Genomic DNA, 15604 nt, shown 5'->3' with positions numbered 1-15604 from the left:
ATTATCACATTGGGCTCAAAATGAACCAATTGTCCACACATAAATTCTGCATCTTAACGTGCACTAAAACCACGGGTACAGGCTGCAGAGCAAGATTTCCTATCAATAGTCTTGTTTTAAAACAAAACTGGAAAGACTGCCCTAAGTGGGGGCTGTTCAAAAACACGCATTCTTAAGGTAATTAGCACTTGCCCAGTCTCGAGCTGCCTAGTGTAATAAATCCAACACAACACCTAAGTGGTGACAAGATCCTTCACCCTAACCCTAACCCAATTAACAAAATTATAATGCTTCAATAAAGGGAGAAAGTCCGATATACAACAAAACTGTCTGAATCAGTATGGGCCAGATTTTAACCAATCCAAAACACATTCACTTAGAATTAAAATCAGACCCTTTAAATTTGCCTCCAGTCCAACAAGGAAGCAGAATTCAATCTAGTTCTAGGAAATTAAGTGGGGCAAGTGGAAAGTGTCACACTTGCGGATTATCTAGCTAATAGCAAACACAATATAATTCAGTTTAGAGTAATAATGGAAAGAGGCCAGAAAATAATCAGAAGTAAAAATGCTCAACTGAGGAACAGCTAATTTCACAGTGAGGATTCTAGCACATGTAGGTTGGAAAAGGTGATCACAGGGTACAGCATGACAGAAGAATAGAAGACATTCAGGGAAGTGATAGTTCAGGTACAAATTAGGCATATATCTTTAAAGGGCAAAGATGGGAGAAGGACCCAATTAAAATGGATGGAACCATATATGTGCAGGTAGAGACAGGTTACCTATTCTTCACAATCGATAGCTTATAATACAAAACCAGGTTTGCTCAGGCAATTTTTGGGGTTGTGGGGAGACTTCACAATATCCATCAGATGAATATTTGCACTTTGTTTTGATGATCCCCAAGGTTGTGTAGTATGAAGGGTATCAAATGCAAACTAGCACTAGGCTGTTTCGATAATACTTTCTCGGATGACACTGAAGAGTGTACAGGGGTTCCCACGTTACTGGACCAATAGTTAACTCCTTGGTGATATGAAATATAATCCTGATTTACACAGAATCGAATACCAGTTGTGACCAACAAGCCTTCTTGCCAAACGTTGAAGCCCCTGTCACTATTTATGCATTGTCCAGCAGTGATGAATTTATCGCATTGTCCAAAGTCAGAGCTCTTCTGTGGTTGCACATTTTGTGAACTGGAGACAAATTTGGACAGTCGCATTATCATATTCAAGCAAAAAGCATTCCAATTATTGCAAGCATTAAAAATGTACAATATGCAACCTCTTTGATAATGTTAGTGTAGCTATGCTGATCCAATTTGAGGCATATTTTTGATACAGGCAATGTATTGCAAGAGCCAGATGGTATACCGTACTGAAGCACAGAATCTTTACAGTGCAGGATACCATTCAGCCCATTGAGTCTGCACTGGCTCTCTGAAAGAGCATTCCTCCTTGTCCCACTCCCCTGCCTTATCCCCATAACTTTGCGCATTCTCTCTTGTCAGATAACTATCCAATTCCTTTTCAAATCCCTCGATAGAACCTGCCTCCACCACTTTCTCAGGAAGTTAAAACATTTTTCCTCACACCACTTTTACTCATTTTGCCAATTATTTTGAGTCTATGCTCTCTAGTTCTTCATGCTCCCTTGAGTGGAAACAGTTTCTATACCACCACAGCATAACAGACACATTATATTTTCCTGTTTATTTTGAGATCTTTTCTTTTGATTTTAACTTTCTCACAAACAGGAGAGCAGTGTGATAATTTTTTTGCAGATTTACATAGCATAACACCTTCAGCTCCAGGAAAACCTGAAAAGAAACAACCTCTGTCCGACAGATGAAATAACAATAAACTTGACAAAAACAGAATTACCTGGAAAAACTCAGCAGGTCTAGCAGCATCGGCGGAGAAGAAAAGAGTTGACGTTTCGAGTCCTCGTGAAACTTGGCATCCTATTTACCTACTCCAGTACAGACCTCATTTCTTACATGGTAGTGAGGGGTTCAACAGAGGAAGAAAATGAATCCAAGCTACAATAAAACAAACTGATCCAAATAATACAAATTTTGTGGCTTTATCCTACGTACACAAGAGGCCAGATGCAGCACTGCTTATCTGCATCATGATGTTTTCACAGGCATGGTAACTACCACCGTGTTAAATGGGATAGATTTCAAACAGATCTAGCAACTCAAAACTAAGCCTGAGAGGTGCTGTGGGCCATCAGCAGCAGCAGAATTATATTCAACCACAATATGCAACCTCGTGGCCCGGCATATCCCCCACTCTACCATTACCATCAAGCCAGGAGATCAACCCTGATTCTTTGAAATGTGCAGGAGGGCATGCCAGGAGGAGCACCAGACATACCTAAAAATGAAGTATCAACCTGGTGAAGCTATAACACAGGGCTACTTGCATGCAAAACAGCATAAGCAGCAAGTGATAGACAGAGCTAAGAGATTCCACAACCAACGGATCAGGTCTAAACTCTGTAGTCTTGCCACATCCAGTTGAGAATGGTGGTGGACAATTAAACAACTCACTGGAGGAAGCGGCTCCACAAATATGCCCATCCTCAATGATGGGGAAGCCCAGCACATCAGTACAAAAGATAAGGTTGAAGCATTTGCCACAATCTTCAGCCAGAAGTGCCGTGTAGATGATCTATCTTGGCCTCCTCCAGTGGTCCCCAGCATCACAGCTGCCAGTCTTCAGCCAATTCGGTTCACTCCACGTGATAAAGAAATGGCTGAAAGCAACGAATAGTGCAAAGGCTATGGGCCCCTGACAATATTCCGGCAATAGTACTGAAGACCTGTGCTCCAGAACTTGCCGTGCCCCTAGCCAAGCTGTTCCAGTACAGCTACAACACTGGCATCTACACAGCTGTGTGGAAAATTGCCCAGATAAGTCCTGTACACAAAAAGCAAGGCAAATCCAACCCGGCCAATTACCGCCCCATCAGTCTACTCTCCATTATCAGTAAAGTGATGGAAGGGGTCATCAACAGTGCTATCAAGTGGCACTTGCTTAGCAATAACCTGCTCACTGACGCTTAGTTTGGGTTCCGCCAGAGCCACTCAGCTCCTGACCTCATTACAGCCTTGGTCCATACATGAACAAAAGAGCTGAACTCCTGAGGTGAGGTGAGAGTGACTGCCCTTGACATCAAGGCTGTATTTGGCCAAGTGTGGCATCAAGGAGCCCTAGCAAAATTGGAATCAATGGGAATCGGGGGGAAAACTCTCTGCTGGTTGGAGTCAAACCTAGCACAAAGAAAGATGGTTGTGGTTATTGGCAGTCAGTCATCTCAGTTCCAGGACATCACTGCAGGAGTTCCTCAGGGTAGTGTTCTAGGCCCAACCATCTTCAGCTGCTTCATCAATGACTTTGCTTCCATCATAAGGTCAGAAGTGGGGATGTTCGCTGATCATTGCACAATGTTCAGCACCATTCGCGACTCCTCAGATACTGAAGCAGTTCATGTCCAAATGCAGCAAGACCTGGACAATATGCAGGTTTGGGCTGACAAGTGGCAAGTAACATTTGTGCCAGACAAATGCCAGGCAATGACCATCTCCAACAAGAGTGAATCCAACCATCATCCCTTGATATTCAAAGGCATTACCATCGCTGAATCCCCCACTATCATCATCCTAGGGGTTACAATTGACCAGAGATTGAACTGGACTAGCCAAATAAATACTGTGGCCACAAGAACAGGTCTGAGGCTAGGAATCCAGCAACGAGTAACTCACCTTCTGACTCCCCAAAGCCTGTCCACCATTTACAAGGCACAAGTCAGGAGTGTGATGGAATACTCTCCACTTGCCTGGGTGAGTGCAGCTTCAACAACACTCAAGAAGCTTGTCACCATCCAGGATAAAGCAGCTCACTTGATTGACACCACATCCACAAACATTCACTACCTCCACCACTGAAGCATGATAGTAGTGGTGTGTACCATCTACAAGATGCACTGCAGGAATTCACCAAGGCTCCTTAGGCAGCACCTTCCAAACCCACGACTACTACCATCTAGAAGCACAAGGGCAGCTGGTAGATGGGAACACGACCACCTGCAAGTTCCCCTCCAAGCCACTCACCATCCTGACTTGGAAATATATCACCATTCCTTCACTGCTGCTGGGTCAAAATCCTGCAACTCCCTCCCTAACAGCACTGTGAGTGTACCTACACCACATGGACTGCGGTGGTTCAAGAAGGTAGCTCGCCACCGCCTTCTCAAGGGCAACTAGGGATGGGCAATAAATGCTGGCCCAGCCAGCGAAGCCCACATCCCGTGAATGAATTAAAAAAAACATGGTTTAAATTATTCTTCCACATTGCATGGAGGATAAAGAACATATTTATAACCTGCTCCACGTAACTCACTGTTGCCTAATTCAAATGATTTGTTCATTTGCTTTTTTGAACAAAAAAGCCCAAGGTGGTTTGAATTGTTTAATTCTACCTACTAGATAATTTTAAAAATCCAGAAAAAATGCCAATGGACTAATTTTCTGCAACATAATTGTGTAGAAATGCAAGTAAATTCAAATTCAATAAACTAAACAACAATACAGAACTGAGTTTACAGAAAACACACTGTCCCATCATAACAGCAATTCATAGAGAAATTAAGTTTGCTTTCATTGCAATATTGTTCAACATACGAAAAACATTTTGCTTTCACTACATTACTGAGCCAGTCTCACTATTTATAAAACCTGATACTTCAACCCTAACCCCACAATATCTTCAATTTTGAAAACATTTATTTATATTTTCAAAGGTGCTCCAACAGTTTACCAATGAACCTCTCACTTCAATGTCATGTGGGAACAAATCATGAATTATGACATTCAACCATGTTTCCTAAGTAGCGATTAGCCACAAGTAATCCATTATGGTAAATACAACCACAATAAAATATCGCATACAGTAATCAATACAAAGAAAGAATCAGGTTGCAAAGAAAATGTAGGAATAAGCTTGATGTCTTTGGCAAGACAAAGCGAGTGAGAGTGAAACTTCGGCCAGTTGAATAATTGCAAATTTGCATTTCTTCTCATCTCAATCTTAAATGATCAGTACCTTATCCTGAGGCTGTGTCTCCATGTTCTGGATTCCCCAGCCGGAGGAAACAACCTCTCAGCAATCACCATGTCAAGCCCCTTCAGAATCTTCTATGTTTCAATGAAATCACTGCAGTCTTTTAAACTCAAGGGTATGGGCCCAATTTACTCAGCCTCGAAATACAGGACAACCCTTTCATTCCAGGAACCAATCTGTTGAGCCTTTGCTGTACTGCTTCCAATGCAAGTATATCCTTCCTTAAATATGAGGATCAAAACTGCACAAAACTATAAGAGGTGTGGTCTCACCAAAGCCCTTTATAACTGTATTAAGACCCCCTTACTTTTGTGCTCCAATTCCCTTGCAATTAAGACCAACATGCTATTTGCCTACCTAATTGCTTGCTGTACCTGCATGCCAACTTTGTGTTCCTTTTAATTACAAGCTTCATCCTTTAAAAAAAAATTCTGCTTTTCTATTATTACAACCAAAGTGAATAACCTCACACTTCCCTATATTATCCTCCATCTGCCATCTTGTTGCCCATTCACTTAACCTGTCTATCTCTCCTTGCACCCTCCTTACAGTTTTGTATCATCTGCAAAATTAGGTATATTACTCTGCCTCTTCGTCTAAGACATTAACATCAATTGTAAATAGCTGCACCCGTAGCACTGACATTTGTGGTACTCCCCTAGTAACAGGCTGCCAATGGGAAAATGCCCCATTTATGCCTACTCTTAGCATTAATAGCATTTATTTACCGGATAGGAAGCAAACATATTACCCCAAACTCCAAGTTCTAAACTTGTATATTATTCTTTTGGATGACACCTTATTCAAATGCCTTTTCCAAATCTAAGTATACTACATCTGCTTTATTGATGACTTATGTCATGCTGGCTGTTATCTTTTTCCTTCATTTCTTGAATAGCGAAGCTAATTTCCAATCTGCTGAAACCATCCTAGAATCTAGGGAATTTTAGAAAATCATAACCAGTGGATCCATCATCTGCAGTTACCTCTTTTAAAATCCTAAAACCAGCAGGTCCCAAAATTTAGGGGAAATTATTCCCTTAAATTTCTGCAATACTTTTTCCCTGCTCATATTAATTATCTTAAGTTCCTCACTCTTTTTAGCCCCATGGTTCCTTCTATTTTTGGTTTACAACTTGTGTCTTCCACTATGACACAATATTTTATCAAGGTCTTTGTCTTTATCCTATTCCCCATGATAATTTCTGTTGCCTCTGCCTCTAAGGGGCCAATGTTTACTTAAGCTAATCTCATCCTTTTTATATACCTGTAAAAGCTCTTAGAATTGGTTTTATATTCAGGGCTAATTTACACTCATATTCTATTTTTTCCCTTTTTATAAATTTTTTGATGGCCCTTTGCTGATTTCTAACACAATCCTATTATTTTAATCTAATATTACCCTTAACTTCCTTAGCAAGCCATGGATAGAGTTTTCTTGCTGAGTTGTTTTTTTTTAAATGGAATGTATTTTTGTTGAACAACATGTTTCCCACTGGTTACTTATCGCCATACCTTTCAGTCTAATTACCCAATCAACCTTAGCTAGCTTTCCCCTCATTGGCCTTCTTTAGGGCTAAAATTCTTGTTTGCTACTGGAGAATGTCGCTTTCAACATTAATATGGAATTCAATTGTGTTATGATCATTTTTCCCCAGCAGGTCTTTTATTATGAAATTACTAATTAACCCTGTCTCTCTGCACAATATTCAATCTTAAAATAGTTTTATTCCTTGTTGGTTCCATGTCATATTGTTCCAGAAAACTGTCATAAAAGCATTCTACGAGCCCAGCTTCCAGACCATTTTTCCCAATTTGATTTGTCCAGTCCTCCACAATTATTACATTGGAGTTTGTTACAAATTCCAGTTATTTTTTGCTTAATGCTCTGACCAACAGTATAACTATTGTTATGGGCCTATAAACTACTCCCCACCAGCATTTTCTTGTTATCCCTAATCTCCACACATACTGATTCAACTTCCTGATCGGTGAGCCAAGAACCTTTCTCACTACTGTCACAACTACCAGTGACTACAGGCCAACTAAGAGAAGTACAAATTTACTCACTCCTCATTTAAGTGTAGGCAAGACACCAATCTAAAGATGGTGTCATTTTGCATTGAAATGGTTCCTGCTCAAATTGTTCACTGCCCCAAATTTCCCCTCAAAGTTGTACCAAGAATTAATCAGATCTTGGATCAGGCTGCTAGGGTGGCTCAACCTAGACATCACCATTGATGCAGTTGCTTTTCTTCCTCAGTTGGTTACCAGATAATGAACTGCTGTAATTTAAAAACATATCTCTGAAAACAGTATTGAAAAGTGTCCTTCATGAGTCCATAAAATATCAGTGAACAATGTCATCCTTTACCAGTTCAGAAACAAGGACTGAAAGTGTTTACCATCAAAAAGTTATGCTGTAACTTCAGAAATAAAAATCAAGTGAATGTTCCATAGTTCTCAAATTTCTGACATCTTCCCCCACTTTTAAACCACTAATCATTAACACACACCTCTACTTTAACTACGTGTCTGGATTAGCCACACATTCCATCCCATAAAAAGTGAAGCATACAATCACTGTAGGCCACATACAAAAAAAAAGTTGTAAAGTATTTTCAAAACTGTATTAGTATTTCTGAACAAAAAGGTTTGTTGAACTTGATTGCAATAAAAGGTTTAATTTTTTTTTAAAACTCACCCTTTTTGAAAAGAGTCCCTTTTCCCTTCTGATGCTGAGGTGCAATTTTAGAACAGGAAGAACACAATCTGGCATGAAGCCAAACATTCATTGAAGAATGGGAGTAATAAGGAATTGTATTACACCTACAGATTAAATACCATTTGATCTGTTCCAATGTAAAGGCTGACTACATACAGCAATACACAAAAATACCATACATAGTCCACTTTAATTCTTGGACAACTAGCCTTTGGTGAAGATTTTTGAAAGGTTACATAGTTCAGTTAGACTACAGCTGACAAATACTCATTTCGTCTGCTTCAACAAAGTCCAAACAAGCAGAGATGAAGAACTACTAACAAAGCTGTATTTGACAATAAATGTTTGCTTATGTAACTTCTTTTATTCATTCTCAGGATGTGGGTGTCACCGGTAAGGCCAACATTTATTGCCTATCCTGAGAACATGGAGGTCGGCCTCCTTGAACTGCTGCATTCCGTATTTTGACAATCTTATTTTAACTACTGCAAGATGGTTTCAGTTTAATTTTCAAAAGCTATTGTATCAGATATGTCTATTACATTTTCATATAAAGGAGAAATATTACAATTTGAATTGGAATGTATTCATATCAAGGAAAGTCAAGGACTACTAAAACTGGGATGCATATGGTGAATTCAAGTTTATATTTGACGTGCAGATTACATTTCACTGCTCGTTGTCCACTTCAAATAGTCAATAATAATTTAATCAAAGAATTTTAAGACTATACAATTTAAGAATTAGATGGTGGTTTCAATCCATAAATGTTTTCTTATACTTGCGTAAAGAAAAATGTGATTTTAAGAAATAAAATTCAATACTAGACAAAACCTAGAACTGAGAATAAAACTGCATGAATTTCAGTTTTGGAGCATATGGCTTGTGTAACTTACATGCAATTTAACTTAGCATTTTTTGTCAACAGAATTAAATCCAATATTTGTGTCTGTTTACCAACATTCACTAACTTCTTCCATGCATAATTTAACTTCCTGCAGTGATTTCAGACATGTATACTTGCATCACTGATCACTGAGAATTGAGAACTTTTCTTTTTATATTTAAAAACTGTTCTTAGACAATATGTTGTTATTCAACAAAGGAATAAAGCTCAATTTGGCCTAGTACTGGGTAAGGAAGCACAGAATAAAAACAAGGAACCACATTCTACTAGAAAGGAAGTAAAAAAATCTATTCCCATTACCAGAAGGGTTGAGAAGCACAGGACCGATTAATTGGCAAGATAACCAGAGGTGTCACAAAGAAAAACATTTTGACACGGTGCATGGTTAGGATCTTGAATGCACTACTCGAGAGTATGGTGGAGGCTGAATCAATTGTGGCTTTCAAAGAAGGAATTAAATAGTGATCTGAAGAGAAATTATTTTCAGGTCTACAGGGAAAAGGCAGGCAAGGGGGCATGACACTAACCAAGTTGCTATCACAAACAACCAGCACAGATATGACAGGCCAAATGGCCTCCTACTGTGCTGCAAGCAGTCTATGTTTCTAAATACAACTGTATACTGTAATATCACATTGCTTTGTGGGCACCACACATCAACTCTGCTCTTATAACAACTGAAATTGGCTCCATTCCCTCAACATCTGGCTGCTGTGTGACCATATGGCAGCAGTCATGATGCCTCCATTCTGCAGCAGTCCACTGTGGTTGCTCATGAGCCACACTGGCAAACCAAAAGGTGGATCCTGGGCATAGGGCCAACAACTGACTACATGGCTGATGACTCCAATTCCTAATCCACTCAAATGTCAGTCACATTCATACAATGCAAGCCACGGTTCCACACGAAACGTGATATCACTGGCACAATGGAATGATGTTTCTGCTGCCTGGACTGCTCTGGAGGAGTCCTGCAGTACTCAGCAGAGCAGGTGTCAAGGTTAGGCATGGTTCGCTGCATGCTACACAAACTCGACATCATGAAGGCACAGCCCTTACCACCAGCTATATACCAAGAAGCTTAAGGGCAGGAGCACAAGGAGGCAGAGGAAGAGACTAAACAAATCAGGAACCCCTTTCTGGCCATGCAGTCTAAGAACTCATCAAATAGAATACTTATGAGTTGAATAACCTCAAATCAATTCCCCATTCACCAGTGTCACATCTTACCTTTCCACTGTAACTGATCCTCAGCATTATTTTGGCCATAAAGCAATAATAAAAGCCGCCACAAAATAGTCATTCCATGCCAACTTTATAAATCAAGTCTTTCATATTGCATACAAAACTAATCACCCTGCACATTCAATTAGTGCCTGGCTTCTGTGCGCTGTAGCACGGCTGATAGAAATGAAGGAGACTTCAGATGACTTTGGAGACTAACTTCAAGAAGCTCAGGGCTTGGAAGGCACAGCTGCAGGCTGTACCATCTCAGCATGGGCAGTAGTCTGGGCTGCTTGGCTAAATGAGTGGCAGGATTAGGACTGGGAATGCTGTCTTCCTGAGAGAGGAGCAAGTTCATGCTCATGCATGGAACCACTGCCACTCACCAAGGGCAGTGTCTCAGCAATCCTGTTCGACAAATTGCTGGATTCCTGTGATACCCTGCAAGGTCTTTTTCACATGATAATCCACAACCATGATGACAGCGTTTTCAGCTTGCATGAATTCAATCTATGCTTACATGAATTCAGTCTGAGCTTCCACTGCATTCAGTCTTCTGGTGGAAGCTGCTTTTACTGCAAGCAGATAAATCAGCCTTCAGATGTTCCATCATGGGTGGATCACAAGTGTGCCTGTGGAGTTGGTCACCACTTCCAGGGTTGAAAGGATGAGCTCCAAGCCCTAAATAAACCCTGTGCCAAGTTTCTGCCAGGCTCCTCCATACTCCATGACACTGGAAGCCTGCCAGAAATCTTGCAGTCAAACGCACCAGAGTTTTGGTGTGCATACCCATCAATTTGCTTCTGTAAGCTGCCCCGAAGAACTCATCTTAATCCTCTGCAGCAGAGCTAGTGTGCAACCTCACTTTCCAGCGAGCTGGCAGCTACATTATCCTTGCTGTGGGGAAAGCCCACTCATGCTTAGTTAATCATAATGTGCAGCTCCCACCTCTAATTTATCCTCTAAGATGCACGCAATATCAGTATCTGAGCTGGTGGCTGCGAGTGTGAAATCAAGTGATGGAGCTAGGTTTTCATCCTCACTCTCTTCTTGCTGTTCCTCCAGTGCCTGGTCAGGTTGCAGTTCTTGAGTATCTGAAATGAGAAAGACACAAGAAAAAGGTTGTGATAAGGGAAGCAAGGAGAAACTGGTGCATGCTTATACCAGCTGCAGCTTATAAATCAGAAGAGGGTGTAGGATGTGAAAAATATTAGGTAGGAGCACACATTGTGGGATTTTAAAGCTTTCTCTGGCCATGAACAGCAGCCAGCACCGTCTCCTCCCTGGCACACCTCTACCCCTCCAGTTACCTACTGTAGCCTCCAGTTGTGCGCCACCTCATCCTGCCAGAAAGATGGAAGTACATCAGTGAGTGTTGCGCAACCTGTTTTGGTGATGTGGCTACTATGGTTCAATAGCTGGCAGTGGGTGCAGTGTGGTGTGGGTGTTAGGCCGGCAGCCCAACCATCCTCAGCTGCTTCATCAATGACCTTCCTTCCATCATAATTTCAGAAGTGGGGATGTTCGCTGATGATTGCACAATGTTCAGCCCCATTCGCGACTCTTCAGATACTGAAGCAGTCCGCATCCAAATGCAGCAAGACCTGGACAATATCCAGGCTTCGGCTGACAAGTGGCAAGTAACATTGCCCGGCACTTATGTGGCATGAATGACCAAGAGAGAATTCAACCATCACCCCTTGACATTAAATGGCATCACCATCGCTGAATCCCCCACTATCAAGATCCTGGTGGATACCATTGACAAGAAATTGAACTGGACTAGCCATATAATTACTGTTGCTGCAAGAGCAGGTCCAGAGGCTAGGAATCCTGTTATGAGTAACTCACCTCCTGACTCCCCAAAGCCTGTCCACCATCTACAAGGCACAAGTCACGAGTGTGATGGAATACTCCCAACTTGCCAGGATGATTGCAGCTCCCACAACACACAAGAAGCTTGACACCATTCAGGACAAAGCAGCCCACTTGATTGGCACGCCTTCCACAAACATTCACTCCCTCCACCACTGACGAACAGTAGCAGCAGTGTGTACCATCTACAAGATGCACTGCAGGAACTCACCAAGGTTCCTTAGGCAGCATCTTCCAAACCCACGACCGCTACCATCTAGAAGGACAAGGGCAGCAGACACATGGGAACACCACCACCTGGAAGATCTCCTCCAAGCCACTCACTATCCTGACTTGAAACTATATCGCCGTTCCGTGGTTCAAGGTGGCAGCTCACCACCACCTTCTCAAGGGCAATTAGGGGCGGACAATAAATGCTGGCCAGCAGGCGATGCCCATATCCTGTAAATGAATCGCTAAAAAGTGTTTGAGGGTGCAATGTCACATAATAATGTCAACTAAGAGTCCTGATTGGTAGAGGTTGTTGGTGAGTGAGTGTTAGGGGCATTGTGATGAATTGAGTCCTATGAGAGGGTGGTAGTGCAGTTCAGAAAATAAGATCATAAGAAATAGGAGCAGAAGTGGGCCTTCTAGTCCATTGAGCCTGCTCCGCCATTCAATACGACCATGGCTGATCAGATTGTGGCCTTAACTCCACTTTCCTGCCTGCCCTACATAATCCTGGACTCCCTTGTAGATCAAAAATCTGAATATATTCAAGGCTGAGTAGGACAATGACCCAGCCTCCACTGCTCTCTGTGGAAGAGAATACCAAAGACTAAAAACCCTCAGAGAGGAAATTCCTCCTCACCTTAATCTTAAATGGGAGACCCCTCATTTTGAAACTATATCCCTTGATTCCAGATTGCCTCATGAGGGGAAACATCCTCTCAGCATGAATCCCAGAAGGACATGCTTCCTTGCATTAGTTTAACATTTTCCCATACTAGTGAGATTGCCAATTTAGACAACTAAATTAAGGGGATCTATGTTGTGCGTCCACTCCCGGAACTGATTGAGAATTCCATGCAGATGTCAAAGCCCAGTAATTTGAACTGAATTGCCCCAATTCCAAGCGAAAAGCCACTGCAATAATCCACCCCCTGCAACAACTGATACACTAGATAATTACAGGCCTTAAGGCAAATAAAATTATGGGCACACAAGTGCGCAGATAGAATAAAAGTCCAAAACTAATAAGCAATACTAATAAGCTCAAAAGCATCAGTAAAACCAGAAATAGAGTACGGAATTAAACAGGGTTTCTCAACTTGCAAATTAGATAAGAGAAGGAATCCAGGCTTCAAAAGACAAACCTTTAGATCCTAGTTTTCAAAAGAACTGGACGACTATCTGAGCTGGACTGACACAGAGTCATTAGGAAGTGTACAAATATGATGGAAACATCAGTCTAGTCGTAATTGTAAATTTGAGAAAAATGCGAGAATTCAAAAACAATGAACAGAATTGATGACAGATGTAGCTAGAAATTGTACGAAGGGGTAGGAAACAGGTCAGGATGTGATCATTAGCCAAAGTCACAATTTAAACAGTTATTCGAATCATGATGGAGTTGTCCGCCATTTAGAGCAGAAAATAATGACACACTTTCGAAGTATTTTTAAAACAACTACATTTTTAATTTAATAGTATATGTTTAATTTTGCCCTAAAACAAATTGTTCAGATACTTCTTTTTTCAAAATCTTTATTTCTCTCTTCCATGTAGTAATTAAAAACACACATTGCAGACTTAGTACTTCAGTTTATTAGAGATTAAGACATAGGTACACAAATTGTTCTTTGGAAGAATACTCCATTATAAATTAATACAATGAGTGCTAAATTTAGTACAAAATCTATAGAATGTTTTATTTTCTGTTCAGGGATCCTAACATAGATCTCAAAGGGTTAAGCAAACAAATGCAAGGCTTTCCTGACTTCAAGAAAATCAGTGTACATGATCAAAGTTAGTTTTCTGATAGGAAAGTACATCAAGAACAGCCTTGGTCCAAGCTTAATTCCAATGGGCCAAATAATCTTCTACTTTATGGAATTCCTGACCTAAGCACAACTAAAATCAAAACCTGAACTAAGAATGAAATACGACCATTTACATTTTGACACAGGACTCTTCAATACACTTCTGAAATTTGGGAACACAGGTTTGTGTTATGAAGATGTGTTACATAAAATATTAATTTATGTCATCACTGGACAAACATATGCATTGAGCTTTTCAAAAAGAACAGTCTTCCTAAGCAAAAGTAGCTACTGTAAACCAGTGTCCATGTTGCATTTGCAAAGGACACAGGCTGCTTTTATGGAGATACCACGGATCATTACATCATCACCTCAGTACAGGACTGAGGGAGTGCTGCATGATAAGCAACAACCTTGTGTGGTTCCTCAGGTGTTCGCAAAACTTTCGAAGGTTAATTCTCCCAGTGTCCTGGCCAACATTCTCAACCATCAAATACATGATTATCTCGTCATTTCTCATTATACATTGGCTGCCAAGTGTTCCCTAATTATAACATTGATTACATTGCAAAAGTAATTCACTAGCCGTTAAGTATTTTGGGACCTCCTGAGGTTGTGAAAAGTGCTACATAAAATCAAAGTTCTTTCTTTCGCAAGACTGGACTGAATAATGCAAGATTTCACGGTTAAACCAAAACCATGTCAGCATATTGGGCCTGAGAACAAATATGCACAATTATAAGCATTTCCTTTATGCATTAAAAAAAAATCTCAAAAACTACATTCTTATAGATTGCTGTTAACAAGCACATTGCCACACAAGTTCTCATTTTCTTCAGAATGAGCTTTTCACATTTATTAAAAATATTAGTATAGCAATTCCTTAAGCCAAACAATTGAATAGGTGTACAAAAGCAACATACTGTGGATGCTGGAAATCTGAAATAAAAACAGAAAACACTGAAATATTCAGCAGGTCAAGCAGCATCTGAAGAAGAAAAAACACAGTTAATGTTTCATGTTGATGACTTTTCATCACAACAGGATAAATGTAATTGAGTTATGCACATGAACTAGAAATAACTGCTCTTCTGCCTCAAACACTTGAGCTTTGGAGTCTTCCAAACATTGATGCTTTCCCCCCCTTCCACTGCCTCATCTACATGCTCTTACATACAAGGTCTTTGGATGATGCTACTATGGAAGTTGACCTCGGTAATACCTAGTCCTACCTCAGAAGTCTTTTAAAACATCCAGCTTTAACAATTTCATCCACCTACAAACACACTGGAAAGACTGAAGCCAGTGTCTTCAGCTCACCACCAACTCTACTCATCTCCAAGGCCACTGTCTCCAGTTTGACTACACAGTTTGCCACCTTGGCACCCTATCTGATCGAGCTTAGTGATGAATATGGGGTCAGAACCTAAGACTGCCAATTTCCACCTTGGTAACCTCACTCCTAACAGTTAAAATTTCTTCATTTTCATCCTCTTCCCTACCTCTCATCTCATCTTGTCCAACAACCCTCTCCCCTAAATTCCAAGTTGCTTGATGCTGAACTTTGAGCATCACCCCTTCCCTTGCTCCAATATTGGGCTATGCCTTTAGAGCTCTAGAGTCTGTGGTCTAGACTTCCTACCCTTCCCATTGCGAAAGCCCTCATTAAATCCCACTCTCCAGTGCACCCCTTTTTTGACTGGGAATCCTTTCTACTC

At 40.8% G+C, this 15604-nt stretch overlaps 1 protein-coding gene across 19 annotated transcripts in view; it reads right to left on the bottom strand.

The window, feature by feature from the left end:
• The window catches only part of epb41l2 (erythrocyte membrane protein band 4.1 like 2), a 206598-nt gene that overhangs the window by 172518 nt on the left and 18476 nt on the right, over positions 1-15604 (bottom strand). Inside the window, exon 2 of one of the 19 annotated variants that reach the window (XM_078542096.1) lies at positions 10939-11084. The exons of the other annotated variants lie outside the window; for them this stretch is intronic. The gene's annotated coding sequence lies outside the window, so the exon portion shown is untranslated. The remainder of the gene's footprint in view (positions 1-10938; positions 11085-15604) is intronic. 19 annotated transcript variants of the gene reach the window in all.

This window comes from Cetorhinus maximus, chromosome 5 (assembly GCF_964194155.1).
Source record: "Cetorhinus maximus chromosome 5, sCetMax3.hap1.1, whole genome shotgun sequence".
In the NCBI taxonomy this organism is placed as follows: Eukaryota; Metazoa; Chordata; class Chondrichthyes; order Lamniformes; family Cetorhinidae; genus Cetorhinus; species Cetorhinus maximus.
This window is presented reverse-complemented; position numbering and strand designations above follow the sequence as displayed.